This window comes from Pristiophorus japonicus, unplaced genomic scaffold (genome assembly GCF_044704955.1).
Source record: "Pristiophorus japonicus isolate sPriJap1 unplaced genomic scaffold, sPriJap1.hap1 HAP1_SCAFFOLD_112, whole genome shotgun sequence".
Taxonomy (NCBI): domain Eukaryota; kingdom Metazoa; phylum Chordata; class Chondrichthyes; family Pristiophoridae; genus Pristiophorus; species Pristiophorus japonicus.
The window spans coordinates 1,744,774-1,753,131 of NW_027250777.1; the positions used below are offsets into that span (position 1 = coordinate 1,744,774).

General features: G+C 44.4%; 1 non-coding gene across 1 annotated transcript; it reads right to left on the reverse strand.

The window, feature by feature from the left end:
* Positions 1 to 1,909: 1,909 nt before the first annotated feature.
* Positions 1,910 to 1,992, reverse strand: trnal-cag (transfer RNA leucine (anticodon CAG)). The gene has a single exon. It is a non-coding gene; the product is annotated as a tRNA-Leu (tRNA).
* Between the last annotated feature and the right edge of the window lie 6,366 nt (positions 1,993 to 8,358).

Here is an 8,358-nt window from a genome sequence, read left to right on the forward strand (position 1 = left end):
AGACTTTTTGGAAATTTAAGTATATTATATCGACCACATTACCCTGGTCTACTCTCCCTGTTACTTCTTCAATGAAATCAATGAAGTTGGTCAAGCAAGAATTTTGCTTTTGAATCCACGCTGATTATACATAATTATATTTTTGGTTTATAGATATTCTTCTATTCTCTACTTTAGTAGGGATTCCATTATTTTCCTACCACCGAAGTTCCACTGACTGGTCTATAGTTCCCCGGACATGTTCTATCTTCCATCTCAAATATAAGTATTACGTTAGCTATCCGCCATTCCTCTGACACTACACATTTTTCAAACTAATCATTAAATATTTGTAATAGTGCTCCTGCTATCTCTTCGCTGAATTATTTTAAAGTGTATGGATGTAATCCATCCAGACCAGGGGTTCAATCCTCCTTTCATTTGGTTCGTTCATTTAATATTTCTCCTCTTTACTTATTGCAGTTATATAATTTCCCATACATTATTCCACCGTCATGTCCATCTGCCCTGTGTCCCTGGTAAATACAGAGGCAAAGTAATTATTTCATATTTTATGTAATTTTTCCATCGCTTCATGTGATTTAATATTGTTCATCGATTTGTGGCCCTATTCCCATCCGACATTCTTTTTTAAATGAATGTGCCTGTAGAAAGTTAGATGAGCGATTATTTTATCAGCCAGCTAATAGTGGGAAGGATAAAGAGGTGTAAATTTAGGTAAAATGCAGAAAGATTCAAGATCTGTCGTGATAATGTGGGACTTCAACGTAAACTGCGAAAATAACCATGCAAAGGGAAAATGCAGGGGAGGATTTCCTGAAATCTGTATTCGAACTTTCTCCATCAGTATGTTTCCAGCACGATGGGGAAGAAAGCAGTTCTGGATCTCGGAAATGGATTAAGTAGAGCATGTTTCTGTGGAGGAGCATTGAGGAAACAGTGATCACAATATCATTAGGTTTAGAGTAGTTATGGAAAAGGAGAAGGTATAATCATGTGTGAAAATACCCAACTGTAGGAGGACTAATTTTTTGAGTTGAAAGGGATCCGGCCCAGGTAGATTGAAACCAAAGATTTCTCAGTAAAACAGTAAATGCACATTGGGAGACATTCAAAAAGGAGATAGATCGGGTAACGACTAGACACGTTCTCATGCAGGGTGCAGAAATAGCATGATAGCTAGCTACAGCTCGGTGGATGAATGAAGATCAACTAAAACACAAAAACGGAAGCTTGTGATAAACTTCAGGCTCATATTTCAGTAGAGAACCAAGCAGAATACAGAATGTGCAGAGAAGGACTATCAAAGGAGGAGGAAGTAGAATCAGCAGAAAACCAGGATATTCGCCCATACTACTTATCTGAGGAAGGACACACTTGCCTTGGAGGTGGTGCAACAGAGGTTCAACAGATTGATTCCTGGGATGAGAGGGCTGTCCTATGATGAGAGATTGTGTAGAATATGCCAATTCTCTCTGGGGTTTCGAAGAATGTTGCTTTCACAGGAAAACATCATTAATGAACGCATTTTCTTCTTTTGCACAATGAAAGAAATGCGAACTGAGGGAGAGCTGATAATTTAATCATCTGTTCTGTGCTCTGCATAAGAACACAAGAACCAGGAGCAGGAGTCAGCCATTTGGCCCTTCGAGCCTGCCTTCTTTTGCACTGAAACAAATTATAACCGTGAGTTTAAATTAGCAGTGCGGGATATTTATCGGGCACCTTTCAATGCTTCACAAAACCATTCCTTTCGCTACAGCCACCCGGGATCGTTTCCCGGTTTGGGAAGTAACTTTGATATCACCGTTTGTAATTGAAGTGGAGTAATTTTATTATGTTAGATGGATGTCCCAAAGCACTTCAGAGTGGTGTCAAAACAAATGAGTTTGCAATTAAAAACACTGAATGTCAGGAGTGGGATTTTAACCCACGCCTCCCGAGGAGACTGCGACCTGAACGCAGCACCTTAGACCGCTCGGCCATCCTGACTGTTCGATGCTTCAGTTACAAGTTATTACTCGGGAAAGTTTCAGACCAGGCGCTTGTTCAGTGTTGCTGGAAGGGCCAGTGATCGGGATATCCTCTCCCCCAGGGTTTTCCTGAGCCTGTGCTCGGTGCACGGGGAGGTTTGGCCCGGGTCTGAGGTAGCTTGCATCCCAGGGATGAACAATAACCCTCTGAGCTCTGGCACTGGGGAAGGGCGAATAATTAATGAGCCGTTTGTGGGTTTCAAATGCAACTTAGATCTGATGGAAGAAACCGATAGTGTTGTTTCACAGAATGAAAGAAATGCAAACAGGGACAATCGAAATTTCAATAACTGAACTTTAATAATTAGTGAAACTTTAACCCTTGATGATGTTTTATCCCCAATCTGATTTTACACACTCTGTATTTGAGTAGATTAGTTTTAAAATGTTCATTGCTCATGCGACAATGTACCCTTAATTGCTTTTGTTCAATTTAATTGCAGATAAATTTTGCTTCACAAATAATGTTTCCGCCCAGGCTCGCAACAGAGACTTTCGCGTGTGAGGCAAACATGATAACCGCTACACTACGGAAACTGCTGCTTAGCTCAGTGCCCAGAGAGAAGTGTTCAGCAACAAGCTGAAATGCTCAATCCCTCTCTCTGCAAAAAGTTCCTTTCACAAACATTTCTCTGACCGGAACTGCACCAAACAACAATGTTCTCCTTTCAAAGTAATTAAACTCCCCAATTTCCACATCTACAATTTTAAGGACAAGGACTGAAAGTGCTTTGCGATCAGAAAATTGCCGGAAACCCCTGTGGTTAATGAGAGGGCTTTTGATGGTTGATTTCCGTACACACCTTGTGTAATGTATTTAACACTTGGCGATCTGTATCACACCACCACCAGAGGGCCGACCTGTTGGAGTCCCAAGGAATTCCAGCATCCATTGGGAGCATGGTATATAAGCACTCTGGAGTCTTATTAAAGGAGCTAATGTCACACTTACTCATTGTTCACAGTACTCAGTTTCATTCTTTATTATGAGCGTATCAATTGGCGACGAGACAATGAACAACCACGCGAAAATGCAAGTAACAGTTGGTATAACTTGATAACAGCACAGCTGGCAATGGTTGCGGAATATATTCGTGCAGCCAAAACGCACAATAACAACCTGGAACTGCACGGCACCGAATCCTCAGGGAAAAACAATTAAAGGCTTTGTCCCTGAATGGGCTACGATCCACCAACCTTGCAGTTAAAAGCTGAACGCACTGATCCATTGCACCACAGAGACTGATAGATGCACATATTGCAAGACATCCCTGTGATATCTTCACAGAGCACAGCACACACAGCTTCCTAACATGCAGGCTGCTCTCTCGGAACTCTCCGGAAAGAGCCTGTTCTGTTTAATGATTAACTGTACAGTTGCAATACACAATACGTCCACATCCACAGTGTGGAGCTACAAGCATTACATGCTTCCAGACATTAAAATCCCAAACAAGGGTGTCAGTCAGTTAAAGCTTCAGATTGATCTGACCGGGATGGAACTTGTTCACTCTCAGTTGTACTTTTCCCAAATAAAGGGTGGGACATTCATTGTGGATCTGTGGAAGCAGTCTGGTCCCGCACACTGCAGAAACTTCAATGTCACCACCAACCAGCTCTCCCACAACCGGTGTGATCCACCTTCCAGCCTTCCCGTGCCTTGTCTGTGACGAAGTATTCTGACTGTCCCGAAGCCGGTATCCTTTGTCATCAATCGGGTTTTAAGTTGTTTCCGTAATTTTTACCAGCTGGACAGTCGAGGCACAAATTGTAGAGTGGAAAACTTGCGTGGACCCCGGTTTTCTAGTGGTTGATTTTCCTGGTTGTGTCCGTCGGTCGCGGTGGTCCGGTTAATGCCTGTTACCAAGTCAGTTGGTATTCATGTTCCACTGATTGGTTTTTTGAAGTTCTTTTCTCCGATGTCGTGATGTCTCTTCCTGTGTTTTCTGGCCGTGTGCTCTCGATCTTTATCTTGTTGTTCCAAAGTAATGGTCAGAAAAATAGATTGCTCTTGGCACGATAGGCTCCCAGTTATACTCTGAGAGGCTGCTTAATCTTCGTGCCAAATCTAATGTTTCTTTTGTTTAAGTTTTGCTGCCGATTGATTTTAAGTGGTCTTCTTTGTATAAGTGTTGGCAGACTAGCGAACTGAGACTTGATTAAATGTTTTAATCTGGTGTTGATAGACTTTGGGATGGTGATACTCCTTCTTTATGAACTGATGAACTCTTGTCCATTATAATAGCACTGCTTTGGATTCGGGAAGTCTGGGCTGAGCCAGATATTTCCATACATGTTGAAAAGGTGTTGGAATATGGATGTGATATTTGGGTCCTGTGGGTGGGGTGGATAATTTTTCTTCCGTGGTCGATTGTTTAAATGCTAATGTTTTCTGGGAGCCTGACTACGGTTAAACAGCTCCCCAAGACAAACTGATTAGCTACAATATCCAAACTCTAAATCCCACCCTTCGGTCACTGCAGCTTTTCCCCACAGGCCCAAACATGCCTTTTAAAATCCCAAACTTGGTTAAGAATTGTAGATTTCCTCCATATGCTTTTTAGAACCCCAACTTTATGTTTAATAGTCCTAAATCGAATTTCTTTTTCAGTGAGTCCAAACACTGGGGGGTTTCCATGAATTTTGGAATCTACATTGGCAGTCCCTTGGAATCGAGGAAGACTTGCTTCCACTCCGAAAGTGAGTTCTTTGGTGGCTGAACAGTCCTATACGAGAGCCACAGACCCTATCACAGGTGGGACAGATAGTCGTTGAGGGAAGGGATGGGTGGGACAGGTTCTGCTGTCTACACTTGATTTCTGCATGCACTCGGCGATGAGACTCGAGGTGCTCAGCGCCCTCTCGGATGCACTTTCTCCACTTCGGGTGGTCTTGGGTCAGGGACTCCTGGGTGTCAGTGGGGATGTTGCACTTTATCAGGGAGGCTTTGAGTGTGTCCTTGTAGAGTTTCTGCTGCCCACTTTGGCTCGTTTGCCATGAAGGAGTTCCGAGTAGAGTACTTGCTTTGGGAGTCTCGTTTCTGGCATGCGGACTATGTGGCCTGCCCAGCGGAGCTGATCGAGTGTGGTCAGTGCTTCAAAGCTGGGGATGTTAGCCTGAATAAGGCTGTTGATGTTGGTGCATCTGTCCTCCCAGGGGATTTGTAGGATCTTGCGGAGACATCGTTGGTGATATTTCTTCAGCAACTTGAGGTGTCGACTGTACATGGTCCATGTCTCTGAGCCTGACAGGAGGGCAGGTATTACTACAGCCCTGTAGACCATGAGCCTGGTGGCAGTTTTGAGGGCCTGGTCTTCAAACACTCTTTTCCTCAGGCGGCCGAAGGCTGCACTGGCGCATGGAGGCCGTGTTGAATCTCGTCATCGATGCCTGCTCTTGTTGATAGGAGGCTCCCGAGATATGGGAAGTGGTCCATGGTGTCCAGGGCCGCGCCGTGGATCTTGATGACTGGGGGGTAGTGCTCTGCGGTGAGGACAGGCTGGTGGAGGACCTTTGTCTTACGGATGTTTAGCGTAAGTCCCATGATTTCATACGCCTCAGTAAATACGTCGACTATGTCCTGGAATTCAGCCTCTGTATGTGCGCGGACGCAGGCCTTGGTGAGGCCTCACCTGGAATATTGTGTACAGTTTTGTTCTCCGAATCTGAGGAAGGACATTCTTGCTATTGAGAGAGTGCAGCGAAGGTTCACCAGACTGATTCCCGGGAGGGCAGGACTGACATGTAAAGAAAGACTGGATCAACTAGACTTTTCGTCACTGGAATTTAGAAGAATGAGAAGGGATCGCAGAGAAACATATACAGGTCTGATGGGATTGGACAGGTTAGAGGCAGGAAGGATGTTCCCGATGTTGGGGAAGTCCAGAACCAGGGGTCACAGACTAAGGACAAGGGGTAAGCCATTTAGGACCGAGATGAGGAGAAACTTTTTCACTCAGAGAATTCTGAACCTGTGGAATTTTCTACCACAGAAAGTTGTTGAGGCCAATTCGTTAGATATATTCAAAAGGGAGTTAAATGTGACCATTACGGCTAAAGGTATCAAGGGTATGGAGAGAAAGCAGGAAAGGGGTACTGAGGTGAATGATCAGTCATGATCATATTGAATGGTGGTGCAGGCTCGAAGGGCCGAATGGCCTACTCCTGCACCTGTTTTCTTTGTTTTTATGTTTCTATGTTTCTATGCAAAGCACAGAAAAAAATGGTTGAAGTATCGACTCTGCCTCAGTTAGCATTTCTTTCATTCTGTAAAAGAAGGTGACGGGTTAATTAATGATGCAATCCCGTGAAAGCAACACAAAAGTTGAACAAAAAAAAATATGGTGACTGGCAGGTGAGCGCTGCTTCTGACACCCGGTGGGAATGGGCGGGGATTTTAAAGCCCCTTGTATTGTGAAACCTTCATATAGTCAAACATTTCCGATGTGCTGTATCGACCTCGTGGCGCAACGGCAGCGTGTCTGACCCCAGATCACGTCGAGGTCACTGTTCTTCAGGGTAATTCGGGAATTAAAATTTTCTTTGCTGTTTGGCAATAACCAGACCCTTGCTCCAAGGTCTGTCTCACTGTTTCCCCGGTTTCAGGCAGAGATACACCTGCTGCCCTCATTTATTTCATGTGACAGGACACAAAAGTTCAAAGTAAACCTGTAGTTGGCCACATATCGCCCTAAATAGTCAGGATGGCCGAGCGGTCCAAGGTTCAGTGTTTAGATCGCAGTATCCTCTGGAGGTGTGGGTTCACCTCACACTTCTGACACTTCCTGTTTTTAATCATTAAGTGAAACTCATTGTTTGACACCACGACCAACGCCTAAAAAGTGGGATTTTGTAGTCCACCTGCTCGCTTAACACTTCCGTCTGACCTGGTGCTGAAAGTGGAGATGTTTCCGCAGTGTAGCGGTTAACATGTTCGCCTCACATGTGAAAGCTCACCAGGCGGGATTATTTTCTGGAACTTTCTCCTCATGCATGCTCAGGGGCGAGTTTGTTCTCCTGTGAAATGTCATAAGATCATAAGCATGTGAGGATCAGGGGCCGGAGTAGGCCATTCGGCCCATCGAGCCTGGTCCACCATTCAAGAAGGTCCTGGCAGTTCCTCGACAGCAAGTTTAAACATCTGGGGCAGAGCCAACAGGCGCCTGTCTGCAATCAGTGAGAGAACGGTATGTTTGGCAAAATCTGGCGAGCTCAGTCAGAAAAACATAAGACTTTTAATCTCAGGGTCGTGGTTTCGACACCCACATTGGACATTTACATTGTTCATAGAATTATAGATCGAGAGAAGTTTGCAGCACATAAGTAGGCCATTTTGGCCAATCACTTCCACCCCGGCCAACAAGAGGCGATCCAGCTTCATCCCACTTTCCAGCTCTGGGTCCATAACCCTGCAGGTTACGGCACTTCAGGTGCACATCCAAATACTTTTTACTTGTGGTATCTACCTCCGCCATTCTTTCAGGCAGCGAGTTCCTGACCCCCACAAACCTTTGCATGAAGAATTTTACCTTCAAATCCTCTTTAAACCTTCTACCAAATTCCTTTCAATATATGACCCTGATTGTTGACCCCTCTGCTATCCACTATATCTACGCCCCTCATAATTTTATACATCTCAATGTTGTCTCCCCTCAGCCTCCTCTGTTCCAATGAAAACAAACCCAGCCGATCCAATCTGTCCTCACAGCTAAGATTCTCCACACCTGGCAACATCCTCGTAAATCTCCTCTGTACCCTCTCGTACAATCACATAATTACTGCAATACGGTGACCAGAACTACATGCAATACTCCAGCTGTGGCCGAACCAGTGTTTTATACATTTCAAGCATAACCAACCTGCTCTTCTATCCCATGCCTCAGCCAATAAAGGTAAGCATTCCGTCCGCCTTCTTACCCACCTTATCCAACTGGCCTGCTACCTTCAGGGATCTGTGGACATGCACTCCAAGGTCCCTTTGTTCTTCCACACTTCTCAATGTCCGACCATTTAATGTGTGTTTCTTTCCTTGTTTGCCCTCCCCAAATGCACAGCCTCACACTTCTCTGGATTAAATTAGTGTCACCTGAAAACGTTTTAATCATACCTCCTATATTTAAGTTTAGATCATTGATGTTATCACTAAAAGCAGGTGGTTTGTTGGTCTAGGGGTATGATTCTTGCTTTGTTGGTTGTTACTTGAAATTTGCAGAAAGATCCTGGCTTCAAATCCCAGATCAGCCTTGAGATTGCATTGAAATTTTGCAAAGAAGGACTTGTATTTCTGCAGCGTCTGTCAGGAACTCATGATGCCCCAAAGCGCTTT